The 13,460-nt window shown below is 38.2% G+C and overlaps 1 protein-coding gene across 2 annotated transcripts in view; it reads right to left on the reverse strand.

The window, feature by feature from the left end:
* LOC133575398 (PDZ and LIM domain protein 7-like) overlaps nt 1-11,162 on the reverse strand; it is an 84,485-nt gene extending 73,323 nt beyond the window's left edge. The window contains exon 1 of one of the 2 annotated variants that reach the window (XM_061928103.2): nt 10,967-11,162. The gene's annotated coding sequence lies outside the window, so the exon portion shown is untranslated. Of the gene's footprint in view, nt 1-696; nt 856-10,966 lie in introns of those variants that run through there. The other variant, XM_061928104.2, reaches the window with a different exon arrangement.
* Nucleotides 11,163-13,460: the final 2,298 nt, after the last annotated feature.

A 13,460-nucleotide genomic window follows, 5' to 3' on the forward strand; every position in this document is an offset into this window, starting at 1 on the left:
CAATTTTGCATCAATTGCTTTAAAAAGTGATAAATCAACCACATAAGTGACTAACCGATGTTTAATTTATAAATTAATACCTAAACCTTAGTTACATTTGAGATTTTCTGCAACTTATTTCATCATATGGTGGAAATAATTTATAAAACTACTTAAATATATCATACTTATTAATACAACGATATCTGAACCGTCTTTGCACAGGGTGTTAGTTAGCTCCCCCTTGTGTCATGATCCAAGGTGAGCATATATTGACTGAAATACTACATATCAGTACCAGAGAGAACATTGTCATCATAAATCAACTAGATAACAAGAACACCAGTGACATTTAACAATATGCTCCAATTTCAACACAAACCGAAGCAGAGGCAATACATTGTATTGAAAGATAACCCATGTAATAATCCGTGTGATCATGAAACACCGGCCCGCTTTCAAAATGAAACCTCCTTTTGACATTTTCAAATGGTTGACATAATCTCGCCAGCTGTTATTAGAAAAGGACAGCCGTGTCAGAAGAGCCGGTCCCCGACATTGGCCGACAAGCTGCTAAATAACCTGGCAATTCTTAGAGCGCAACGTGAGATGAAGAGCTGCGACATTTGCGGCGAGGTTAGAGCTGGGCAACCAACCTAACCTCTGTACCTGCTCTTCATCACATTACCTCATCCTGAGTGCATCATGAAAACCTACCTCGTCCACAAGGGCCGGCCTGTAGCCCAAGCCTGGGGGAAAAGCTAGCAGATCTGTAAGCTCGGGCAAGCAAGCAGAGCCTCACTCTTGCTGGCAAAGCCTACCCCTTAAACTTTGTAGCTGCTACACTCACTCCTCAGAGGCTATATAAGGAATGTAAAACTACACCGAACTATTTCAGCCCAACACCCACATGAGTCACAGGGAGGAGGAGGGGTTGATGCGGAGTAAGCGACGTCAACGGCACCAATATTCTAACAAGCGTCTGCTACATTGGACTAAATGGACTGTTTGGATTTTTTTTGTGGAGCAGCAGAAGGCCCACAAGTGGAGAGAGGGCTCAGGAGCATAACATTCCTTTTGGAGCACATAAAGCCCAGCGCAACCAAACTAGCAATTAGAATATGACATCAAGCCTTAAAGCAACAGATGGCCTCACTTGGATAGAACTCGTAAGCCAAATCAGGAGGGGAAATATGAATATGAGCAAAAGAAAATATGGTCATTTAATAGAGGTTTAGCTAATTAGAGGAATTGACAACACAGAGCCTGAAGAGCAGATATGGTACCTGTAAAGCTGTTTAACATAGCATTTCAAGAGAAAATGTGTTCTTAGAAATACTTCTGGTACATAAAATGTTTGCTAAGCTTCAGTATGCCTATACCAGGCCTGGGCAATTATTTTGACTCAGGGGCCAAATTTAGAGAAAAAAAATGTGTCTGGGGGCCGGTTTATCTAATACAAAACCTCACACTTAAGTCTGATTGAATGCTAAAAATGTTATGACATTTTATTGCATGGCAGCTACCTCCATCAGTGTGTGAATGTGTGTGTGAATGGGTAAATGTGGAAGTAGTGTCAAAGCGCTTTGAGTACCTTGAAGGTAGAAAAGCGCTATACAAGTACAACCCATGACAGACCGCCTTAGAAACGGAATGGAATTTAAATGTTTTCTATGAACGATAAAACCCTGAATATTGAGAACATATGAACGTCACACCCCCTCTCAATCGACATATTTTACAAACAAGCCAAATGCAACAAAAATGCAACAAACACAGCGAAATATGAACGTGAAGGGTAAAAAAAACAAAAACATCTACAATCTGATATTTGTGATACATCAGTAAGCTTTAGAACTTTCTTGTAAAAATCTCCTTCCACGTCTGTCCCGGACACCCACATTTCAGGCTGGTCGCTCTGGAAAAACTCTGTGGAAACGCTCCCCACCCACACCACCAGCCACACTCTAAGATTTTTTGTTAAGATAAAGCCAATAATGCAATTTTTTCTGGTCCCCTTTATTTAGAAAAGTATCAAAAAGTACCGAAAAGTATCAAAATAATATTGGTATCAGGACAACACTAGTCACTAAAATATCATGCAAAAGCGCAGATTCCAACCATTGAAATATGTTGTATAGTTCAAGACTTATGGTAATTTGAAAACATCACTGCACATCATAATGGCAGCTACACTTTCCATCTTAAAGATCTAAAAAATATATTTGGGAATGTCCGGCGGGCCAGATTGAAAAGCTTAACGGACAGCATGTGGCTCCCGGGCCTTAATTTGCCCAGGTCTGGCCTATACTAATATTAATGCTGTCAATCGATTATTTATTTTTTAATCAAATTAATCACACTTTTAAACTTGGATTAATCACTAGTTTTTACTCACTTGTATAATTTAAATTAACTTAATAAAAGACCACAATATTTGGACACAAATACAATTTTATACTTAGAGTATCATACAGGACCATTTTTAATTGTTTAAAAAAAAAAAAAAAGTATTATCTAAAGTCTAGGTATGCAACAATATCAAAATGTCACGGAACGATATTATCACGATATTGTGGCCAAGGTATGATATTATTGTGGTAAATCTAAAAAAAAAAGGACTTAAAATGCCATAGTGTGTCAAATTAAGAGGCAGGAATGTTTAGGATAAACACATTTACTGTAATTGAACACAAACATAGTGCTAAAATGTTCTCATCATATTTATTACTACAAACCAGTATTTTAAAGTGCAAATAATTGTGCAGGAACATCCACTGTGTCTCAACTTTTGCTTTTCTACAGTGGATATAACAGTTTGCAAAATTCAGTTTCTCAGAAAAGTTAACTCACATTTTAACTTTTAATAATGTTGATACCTTGCAAACTGACGTTTAGCTTCGCTGGCTTCATCTCTTCCGGGTGATGGTAGTTAATCAAGTAGCTTCATTCTAAGCAGGCGCTTTCCCTCGGCTCGGTGCGCCTTGATCGAGTCGGTTTTGGCTTGGAACGCTCGAAACGAACATGGCAGGTTATGTTCGTCTGTTTGTTAGCAACATAACTCAAAAAGGTATGGCCAGATTAAGAAAAAAAACCCAAACAAACAATTACTCTTATCTACTACAAAGTAAACACTTCAATTCATGTTTCTTCTTTCTTTAACCCTAACGGCGCTCTATACCCGGACATTGCGGTGCCACACTGCACAAAGATTTCTGGGAGATGTAGTTTATTTTCAGACCCACCAAAGCAAAAGACCCCAAAAGGTACACTCATCAAAGTTTTGTTTGACACCGTCACGCATCCCATTGTGAAGATTTTGAAACCGTGATACCGCGGTATCTTCAATACTGTTACACTCCTAATAAAGTCCCACGGGCATATTTTGAAGTGAAATTTGTTGAATTTTTTTTTTCCTAGTTGTATAGTATTAAATTTTGTATACCGGTAAATGTTAATTTGTGTAAAAAAAATTCTAAACTATATATTAGTAATATATGCATGTATACACTAAACACCTTACTGCTAATAGACGCATTACCCCTTCTGCCGCCTAATACCCTCTGCAGTTTAGTAATCCATCCATCCATTTTCTACCGCTTGTCCCTTTTTGGGGTCGCGGGAGGTGCTGGAGCCTATCTCAGCTGCACATGGGCGGAAGGCGGGGTACACCCTGGACAAGTAAACAACAGAAAAACGCCACCTACCACTATGTTATCCCTCAGCCTCCCATGCAGCTAATCAAAGGTGTCAAGTGTGTCTATGAACATATCTGTTAATATTTCTGAAAGTAAAACTATGAGGGAAGTCTTTTAAAACAACTTAAAGTACCAGTAGAGTGGAAAAACAAGTTACCTCTATTGAAGCTACCGTATTTTCCGCACTATAAGGTGCACCTAAAAACCACAAATTTTCTTAAAAGCTGACAGTGCGCCTTATAACCCGGTGCGCTTTATATATGGATTAATATTACGATTCATTTTCATAAAGTTTCGATCTCGCAACTACGGTACTACAGCCGCCATCTTTTTTCCCGGTAGAACAGGAAGCGCTTCTTCTTCTACGCAAGCAACCGCCAAGGTAAGCACCCGCCCCCATAGAACAGGAAGCGCTTCTTCTTCTACTGTAAGCAACCACCCGCCCGCGTAGAAGAAGAAAAAGCGCGCGGATATTACCGTACCGGTACGTTTCATTTCCTTTGTGTGTTTACATCTGTAAAGACCACAAAATGGCTCCTACTAAGCGTCAGGGATCCGGTTCATGAAAAGACGCAATCTCTCCATCCGCACACGGATTACTATTTCACAGCAACTGATATTCCTGTGAAACGCACTGTGGATACAACGGGAGCACGTACGGTGAATATTCGCACCACAGGGAATGAGAAGTCATCCTTCACTGTGGTTCTAGCTTGCCATGCTAATGGCCAGAAACTTCCACCCATGGTGATATTCAAAAGGAAGACCTTGCCAAAAGAGACCTTTCCAGCCGGCGTCATCATAAAAGCTAACTCGAAGGGATGGATGAAGAAAAGATGAGCGAGTGGTTAAGGTAAGTTTAAGTTTACGCGAAGAGGCCGGGTGGCTTTTTTCACGCAGCTCTGTCCATGTTGATATACGATTCCATGCGCGCCCACATCACGCTGGTTTTAATATATTATTAAAGTTTGACTGACCTATTTGACTGTTTTTTTGACATTCCTTTAGCGCAGTTAGATGCGGCTTACAACACGGGGCGGCTTATAGGTGGACAAAGTTTTGAAATATGCCGTTCATTGAAGGCGCGGCTTATAACCCAGGGCGCCTTATGGTGCGGAAAATACGGTATATATATCTGATTTATGACGCCGAAAGACTTATAAAGTTTGCGAATAAATAGATATGATCAAAATAGTATCAATCTCACGAAGATTCCCGAGCCATTTTGAGTGATAATGAAGCAAGTCACATGAATGTGTGACGTAGAGGTGGGAACCACAGATCCCTTCTCCACAAAAACAATGATAATCATGCAGACTTTGTGACAGCCAACAATGGTTACTTTGGGAAAAATTATGATCCAGAACATTATATTGTTGATCCTGAATATAAGGAGGATGACTTACAAGTTTTAGAAGCTCTGGAGAAAGACTAAGCATCTTGTAGCAGTATTGCTAAGGGATTAACAAGAAATACAAACATAATAAAACGATAGCTTACTTAGATGACAACTGATAGAATGTACATATCTTCCTGTTTAGATGAACAATTACCGGTAATCATGATGCGCATGAAGGGTTAACAAGAAAAATTCTCCCTGAAGACACTTCGGTTGTGTGTGTTTGTCTCCATCTCCGTGTATAAATTGAATGTCACAGATGAACAACTTCTAGATTCATGGCTAAATCCTCCTATTAGCCAGATGAGAGGCATGATTTATAATCTAGAATAACTAAGACAAGCCAAGACGCGATGATGCGGGAGCAGCAAGACATAAGGCAGCAGAGGGCTTTGGATTGAGACTTTTATTAGTAGGTTGCACAGTGAAGTACATATTCCGTACAATTTACCACTAAATGGTAACACCCGAATAAGTTTTTCAACTTGTTTAAGTCGGGGTCCACTTAAATTGATTCATGATACAGATATATACTATCATATATACTATCATCATAATACAGTCATCACACAAGATAATCATCAGGGTGTATACATTGAATTATTTACATTATTTACAATTCGGGGTGTGGAGGGGTGGAGGGTTAGGTTTGGTTGTTATCATCAGTCATCAACAATTGAGAACAGAGAAATGGATATTGAAACAGTGTAGGTCTGACTTGGTAGGATAAGTACAGCAAGTAGTGGACATAGAGAGAGAGAGAGAGATCAGAAGGTATACGAAAAATATCTGCATTTGATTGTTTACATTTGATTATTAACAACAATCCGGGGAGGGTGTTAGTTTAGGGTTGAAGTTGCCTGGAGGTGTACTTTTATTGCGGTTTTGAAGGAGGATAGAGATGCCCTTTCTTTTATACCTGTTGGGAACGCATTCCATATTGATGTGGCATAGAAAGAGAATGAGTTAAGACCTTTGGTAGATCGGAATCTGGGTTTAACGTGGTTAGTAGAGCTCCCCCTGGTGTTGTGTTATGGCGGTCATTTACATTAAGGAAGTAGTTTGACATGTACTTCGGTATCAGGGAGGTGTCGCGGATTTTATAGACTAGGCTCAGTGCAAGTTGTTTTACTCTGTCCTCCACTTAGCTACTTAGCTGTTTGTGTCTTTGCACTGCTAAGAAATAATTTGTCTGTGTTAGCGCTTATAATAACAACATCGGTAATATCTGGATAATATTCAGGTCATGATATATATATATATATATATATATATATAGAGTATAGGGGGTTGCATATGATGTCACATTCATTTTTCTTTTTTGCGGCTTAATTCACATGAAGGTCAACTAGTTTAGACGGAGCAATAAAACAAGTGGGAGTGAGTGTAGAGTTTGATCAAAAAAATTCCACATTGATGTTCTGTTTTTGGGTGTGACAGTCGTTCAAATGGAGAGATAGAAAATAGCTTTCATACAGTTCCGAAAGAAGTGATTCATAAAGGTAAGAGTCAGGAAAAAATAAAAATGCAACAAAGGAAATGGTTCTTAAAAAATATCACTTTCATCATCTTGTGGAATACAATCGGACCGCTTGTGTCTGCAGCGATCATTATGTAAAATGTGTGTTTGAACATTTGATTTGTTTGAGAAACGTTCTGTGAAGCAATCAAGTTATATTAGCAATGTTTGATAGCAGAACTAAACGTAAAGAAATTACAATAGATCGCATTATTTTTTTGTTCTTTTGTGGTTGCTATGCCTAAATATGACCACGAGGACCTGCTTGTGCAAATAAACTAACGTCATATTAAGTCCTACAAAGAAATATTGTGATTGTTGGTCCAGTCCACCATATTTTGGTTGACGATTTTCATAACAGAAACTAAAAGCTTACTTGTTGTTGTACAGGAAAGCCAAGTGCTTTAGTCGACACGGATGATTATAGCGTCTTTGGTGATATTTGTTAGCATCACGAAAATATCCTTAATAGTATTAAAAAAAACTACCATATTTTTCGGACTATAAGTCGCAGTTTTGTTTTCATAGTTTGGCCGGGGGTGCGACTTATACTCAGGAGCGACTTATGTGTGAAATGATTAACACATTACCGTAAAATATCAAATAATATTATTTAGCTCATTCACGTAAGAGACTAGACGTATAAGATTTCTTGGGATTTAGCGATTAGGAGTGACAGATTGTTTGGTAAACGTACAGTATAGCATGTTCTATATGTTATAGTTATTTGAATGACTCTTACCATAATTTGTTACGTTAACATACCAGGCACGTTCTCAGTTGGTTATTTATGCGTCATATAACGTACACTTATTCAGCCTGTTGTTCACTATTCTTTATTTATTTTAAATTGCCTTTCAAATGTCTATTCTTGGTGTTGGGTTTTATCAAATAAATTTCCCCCAAAAATGCGACTTATACTCCAGTGCGACTTATATGTTTTTTTCCTTCTTTATTATGCATTTTCGGCCGGTGCGACTTATACTCCGGAGCGACTTATACTCCGAAAAATACGGTAGACTAATAAATCTCTCGTAGGCTTAACAGCATATACTGAATCTTGCTATCGCTAGCAAACATTGCTGAACAACAGAGACATACACAGCTAAATAATAAGAAAATAATAATTTCACATCATAAAACAACTGCAGACAAAAATTGTAGATGAGACTAATATTTGTAGCAGGAAATCAACTGCAAACAAATTTATTCTTTTTATCATTAGCGTCACGACCAGAGCAGCACTGCACTCGTTATGTTAATTAAATACATTGCTTACCGATGCACGAATTAATACAACTTTGTCTCTCATGGATTAATGCTTAATTTGTGGACCCCTCCAGATGTAAAGACATTATGCACCTCCAATCTTTTCTTCTTTAAATACCGTAAGTGTCAAGTAAAGCGAGGTAGCAATAACCTCTTGGCAATGGTAAATGGTTTAAAAATAATTTTTAAATATTTTTCTTAAGAGTGTAAAAATCCACTCCATCCCATTTTAAATATTTTTTTCATGATCACTTTTATATTTGCCTCTAAACCTTTCAAAATAAGCCTAAATCTGCACAGATTCAGGTAAATAAACAGTAGTCTAATGGGGCTCAGACCATCGCCGGAAACTCAGAAGTGCCCTGATGTTCCTCGAGGTCACGTGATTGCGACCCACCTATTGTTGGGGGTTTTGGATGGTTATTTAGAGGGTTTTGTGGGCGGAATAGAGTCCCCATTGACTACATTGTTAGCCGACTTTTTATGTATTTATTTATTTACGGCATAAAATAGAAAAAAAGTGTTCATGTCTTATATAAAGGATGTGAATGGTAGACAGCACATCTCTGTCTAATGTTTGCGTATTTCCAGTATGACTGATCCGACACCACGGTCAGAGAGCAGAAGCGTTACTCTAAGGACGTCAATCTCCGGAAATAGCCAAAAGTATTCGGAGCGGAATGTTCAAAATGGCTGACTGAATTTGTGGCATTTTGTGTTATTACTCACTTTGCGGATTGTAAATACAATTGGATATGGTTTAACGGCTACGATAAAACACAATTAAGCATGTAAAGTCAACCTGTTTTTCCATCTTACTGATACTATAATCAAACAAGCTATTAAAAGTCATCCGCACACCTTAGTTTTTGTATTGGCCCTCAACAAACAAGAAAAAATAGGACTAAAATAGCAAAAGGAGCAAAAAGGTACAATAGAAATAAAGAAATAGGAATAGCTAATAATTTCACAACGCTTTGTCCTTTAATATATTCAGTGTGTTTTATAGACTTAGACTTCTTTTTATTGTCATTCAAATTTTAACTTTACAGTACAGATAAGAACGGAATTTTGTTGCATTAGCTCGCTGTAGTGCGGGATAAAAGAGCAACAAGGTGCAAATATAAATAAATAGATTACTGTACAGATAAATATATTGCACTTTTGCATATGCATCCACATTTATGGATGTATGTTATATTGTCTTTATATTCCAGAGAGTTAATCCGTTTTTGGGGGGAATTGAGGGGATTATTATGATGCATTTAACAACATTTTGGAAGTAGATATGGTTTTGATTGACTGATTGATTGATTGAAACTTTTAAAAATAAAGTAAATTGCACAGTACAGTACATATTCCGTACAATTGACCACTACCGTATTTTTCGGACTATAAGTCGCAGTTTTTTTCATAGTTTGGCCGGGGGCTCAGGAGCGACTTATGTGTGAAATTATTAACACATTACCGTAAAATATCAAATAATATTATTTAGCTCATTCACGTAAGAGACTAGACATATAAGATTTCATGGGATTTAGCGATTAGGAGTGACAGATTGTTTGGTAAACGTATAGCATGTTCTATATGTTATAGTTATTTGAATGACTCTTACCATAATATGTTACGTTAACATACCAGGCACGTTCTCAGTTGGTTATTTATGCGTCATATAACGTACACTTATTCAGCCTGTTGTTCACTATTCTTTATCTATTTTAAATTGCCTTTCAAATGTCTATTCTTGGTGTTGGGTTTTATCAAATAAATTTCCCCAAAAAATGCGACTTATACTCCAGTGCGACTTGTATGTTTTTTTCCTTCTTTATTATGCATTTTCGGCCGGTGCGACTTATACTCCGGAGCGACTTATACTCCGGAGCGACTTATACTCCGAAAAATACGGTAGATGGTAACACCGGAATAAGTTTTTCAACTTGTTTAAGTCGGGGTCCACGTTAATCAATTCATGGTAAGTCAGGGTGAATGGGTTATACTTGTAAAGTGCTTTTCTACCGTCAAGGTACTCAAAGCGCTTTGACACTACTACCACATTCACCCATTCACACACACATTCACACACTGATGGCGGTAGCTGCCATACAAGGCCCTAACCACGATCCATCAGGAGCATGGGTGAAGTGCCTTGCTCAAGGACACAATTACATTGTTTGATTTTTCTGTATGTGGCTCTTGGTGGAAAAAGGACACACATGATTTAGCTTTTTTTTCTTTTCTTTTTTTTTTTAAAGGCATTTCACTGCTTTTTATGGGTTCTGTTGTTCCCAATTTGTGGGGATCTCATCTTTTTAATGGCGATCCACGCACTCCCAGTTCATGTGTGAGCCACAAAAAGAAAGTTGTATAAGGATTGCTGCTGCTAAAGTTTTGTAAACATATAATCCGATTTGTTCGTCAGCCGTGACACTTTGTGACTGACAGTTTGTCACTTGCCAACATTACAGACTCTGGCCACTAACATAATCCTTTTTTTTTTTTTATATCATTTCTTCACATAATGCGCTTTAGTATGCTTGAACTAGTTGCCTCAAAGTTGAGATTGCTTTTTAAAGTGTTTGGAGTGTGAGTATTATGATTAGTTTCACTACTATTAAAAGCCTTTTGCACTCGAAAAGATTCGTAACAGTAAAGTGGTCATGGGAGTTATTTGTATAACTCGGTTAGCTGCATTGATTTCAATAGAAGTTGTGTGATAATGCTGGCTATTTATAACCGTTTTTAGTCTAAATGAGCCGTTACTAACTTATAAAAACGCACTACATTGGTTGTTATGGCATTTTACGGTTTAATAGTAAGGTTTTTGTGTATTGCCGAGTGCCAAAAGAAAAGGGTCATTGAAGGCAACACTTGAAGTTATTTGACAGAAGGTATTAACAATACTCGTTTATGATAAAAAACAAATAGAAACAGAGCTGAAGCACACTAAGTTGAGACCAAGTAGTCGTTGATAAAAGTTGGTTATCGCTGCTAAAAGTTGGTGAGCAGCGAACGAGAAGCCACAAAACTACACGTCACTGTTACAAAGTCGCGTTCAAGTAACACAAACATGTTGGAAATATAGAATTGACATAACTGTCTTACCTTAAGTTCCTACCCGTGTTTTGTTCACCGCCAGCAGACTACCGGATAGCGCCGTAAAAAGCTGCGAACTGTCGGACTTCCTTGAGGCGGATGTGAGGAAGCCACCGTGGAAGCTCCATTGGCGTCTTTGAGCACACCCAGACGTCACAGGTCACATGGCCCCGTGCCGAGCCTCAATCTCCGGACGGGATAGCGAGGAAAGAGGGCTTGGCCCTGGTGCTCCGCTTCTAATGGCGCTTGATGAATGAACATCAGTAAGACGAAGAATTAACATTGAATTATTGCAAGCAATATGAGAAATACGTGTTAATAAACACAGTGGTGTATAGGCACACATTACTATAGTTTTATATATTAAATAAGTGTCTTGGCTAAAAACAATTTACCACAATAAGTTGTTTTTTTGTCTGAAAATGTGCTTATTATTTTTATATTGTTTATTACAAACCCCGTTTCCATATGAGTTGGGAAATTGTAGATGTAAATATAAACGGAATACAATGATTTGCAAATCATTTTCAACCCATATTCAGTTGGATATGCTACAAAGACAACATATTTGATGTTCAAACTGATAAACATTTTTTTTTTTGCAAATAATCATTAACTTTAGAATTTGATGCCAGCAACACGTGACAAAGAAGTTGGGAAAGGTGGCAATAAATACTGATAAAGTTGAGGAATGCTCATCAAACACTTATTTGGAACATCCCACAGGTGAACAGGCAAATTGGGAACAGGTGGGTGCCATGATTGGGTATAAAAGTAGATTCCATGAAATGCTCAGTCATTCACAAACAAGGATGGGGCGAGGGTCACCACTTTGTCAACAAATGCGTGAGCCAATTGTTGAACAGTTTAAGGAAAACCTTTCTCAACCAGCTATTGCAAGGAATTTAGGGATTTCACCATCTACGGTCCGTAATATCATCAAAGGGTTCAGAGAATCTGGAGAAATCACTGCACGTAAGCAGCTAAGCCCGTGATCTTTGATCCCTCAGGCTGTACTGCATCAACAAGCGACATCAGTGTGTAAAGGATATCACCACGTGGGCTCAGGAACACTTCAGAAACCCACTGTCAGTAACTACAGTTGGTCGCTACATCTGTAAGTGCAAGTTAAATCTCTCCTATGCAAGGCGAAAACCGTTTATCAACAACACCCAGAAACGGCGTCGGCTTCGCTGGGCCTGAGCTCATCTAAGATGGACTGATACAAAGTGGAAAAGTGTTCTGTGGTCTGACGAGTCCACATTTCAAATTGTTTTTGGAAACTGTGGACGTCGTGTCTTCCGGACCAAAGAGGAAAAGAACTATCCGGATTGTTAAATTGTAAAGTGTAAAAGCCAGCATCTGTGATGGTATGGGGGTGTATTAGTGCCCAAGACATGGGTAACTTACACATCTGTGAAGGCGCCATTAATGCTGAAAGGTACATACAGGTTTTGGAGCAACATATGTTGCCATCCAAGCAACGTTACCATGGACGCCCCTGCTTATTTCAGCAAGACAATGCCAAGCCACGTGTTACATCAACGTGGCTTCATAGTAAAAGAGTGCGGGTACGTACTAGACTGGCCTGCCTGTAGTCCAGACCTGTCTCCCATTGAAAATGTGTGGCGCATTATGAAGCCTAAAATACCACAGCGGAGACTCCCGGACTGTTGAACAACTTAAGCTGTACATCAAGCAAGAATGGGAAAGAATTCCACCTGAGAAGTTTAAAAAATGTGTCTCCTCAGTTCCCAAACGTTTACTGAGTGTTGTTAAAAGGAAAGGCCATGTAACACAGTGGTGAACATGCCCTTTCCCAACTACTTTGGCACGTGTTGCAGCCATGAAATTCTAAGTTGATTATTATTTGCAAAAAAAAAATAAAGTTTATGAGTTTGAACATCAAATATCTTGTCTTTGTAGTGCATTCAATTAAATATGGATTGAAAATTATTTGCAAATCAATGTATATTCCGTTTATATTTACATCTAACACAATTTCCCAACTCATATGGAAACGGGGTTTGTATATACCGTATATATAATATGTAAATATTACGTTATATTGTCACTTTGGCTACCCCTGTGGTAAATTTTAAATGTGCTTTATAAATAAAGTTGATTTGATTTGATTTGATTTGATTTATACCTGTATTATCCTTTCCATATTTTGTAACTGAGCTACTGTGTGGAACAATTTCCTTTGTGGATCAATAAAGTTTGTCTAAATCTAAGTCATTCCTTTATTATGCAACATTTTCTGTGAACAACAATAGTTAAAAAAGTTAAAGTACCCGTGATTGTCACACACACACTAGATGTGGCAAAATTATTCTCTGCTTTTGACCCATCACCCTTCATCACTGCCTGGGAGTTGAGGGGAGCAGTGAGCAGCAGTGGTGGCCACGCCCGGGAATTATTGCTAACCTAGTTACAGTTTTGATGAAAAGAACACGACATATTAACATTCAGGCTGAAAACACGTATAAGGTATTTTGTC

This window comes from Nerophis lumbriciformis, linkage group LG35 (assembly GCF_033978685.3).
Source record: "Nerophis lumbriciformis linkage group LG35, RoL_Nlum_v2.1, whole genome shotgun sequence".
In the NCBI taxonomy this organism is placed as follows: domain Eukaryota; kingdom Metazoa; phylum Chordata; class Actinopteri; order Syngnathiformes; family Syngnathidae; genus Nerophis; species Nerophis lumbriciformis.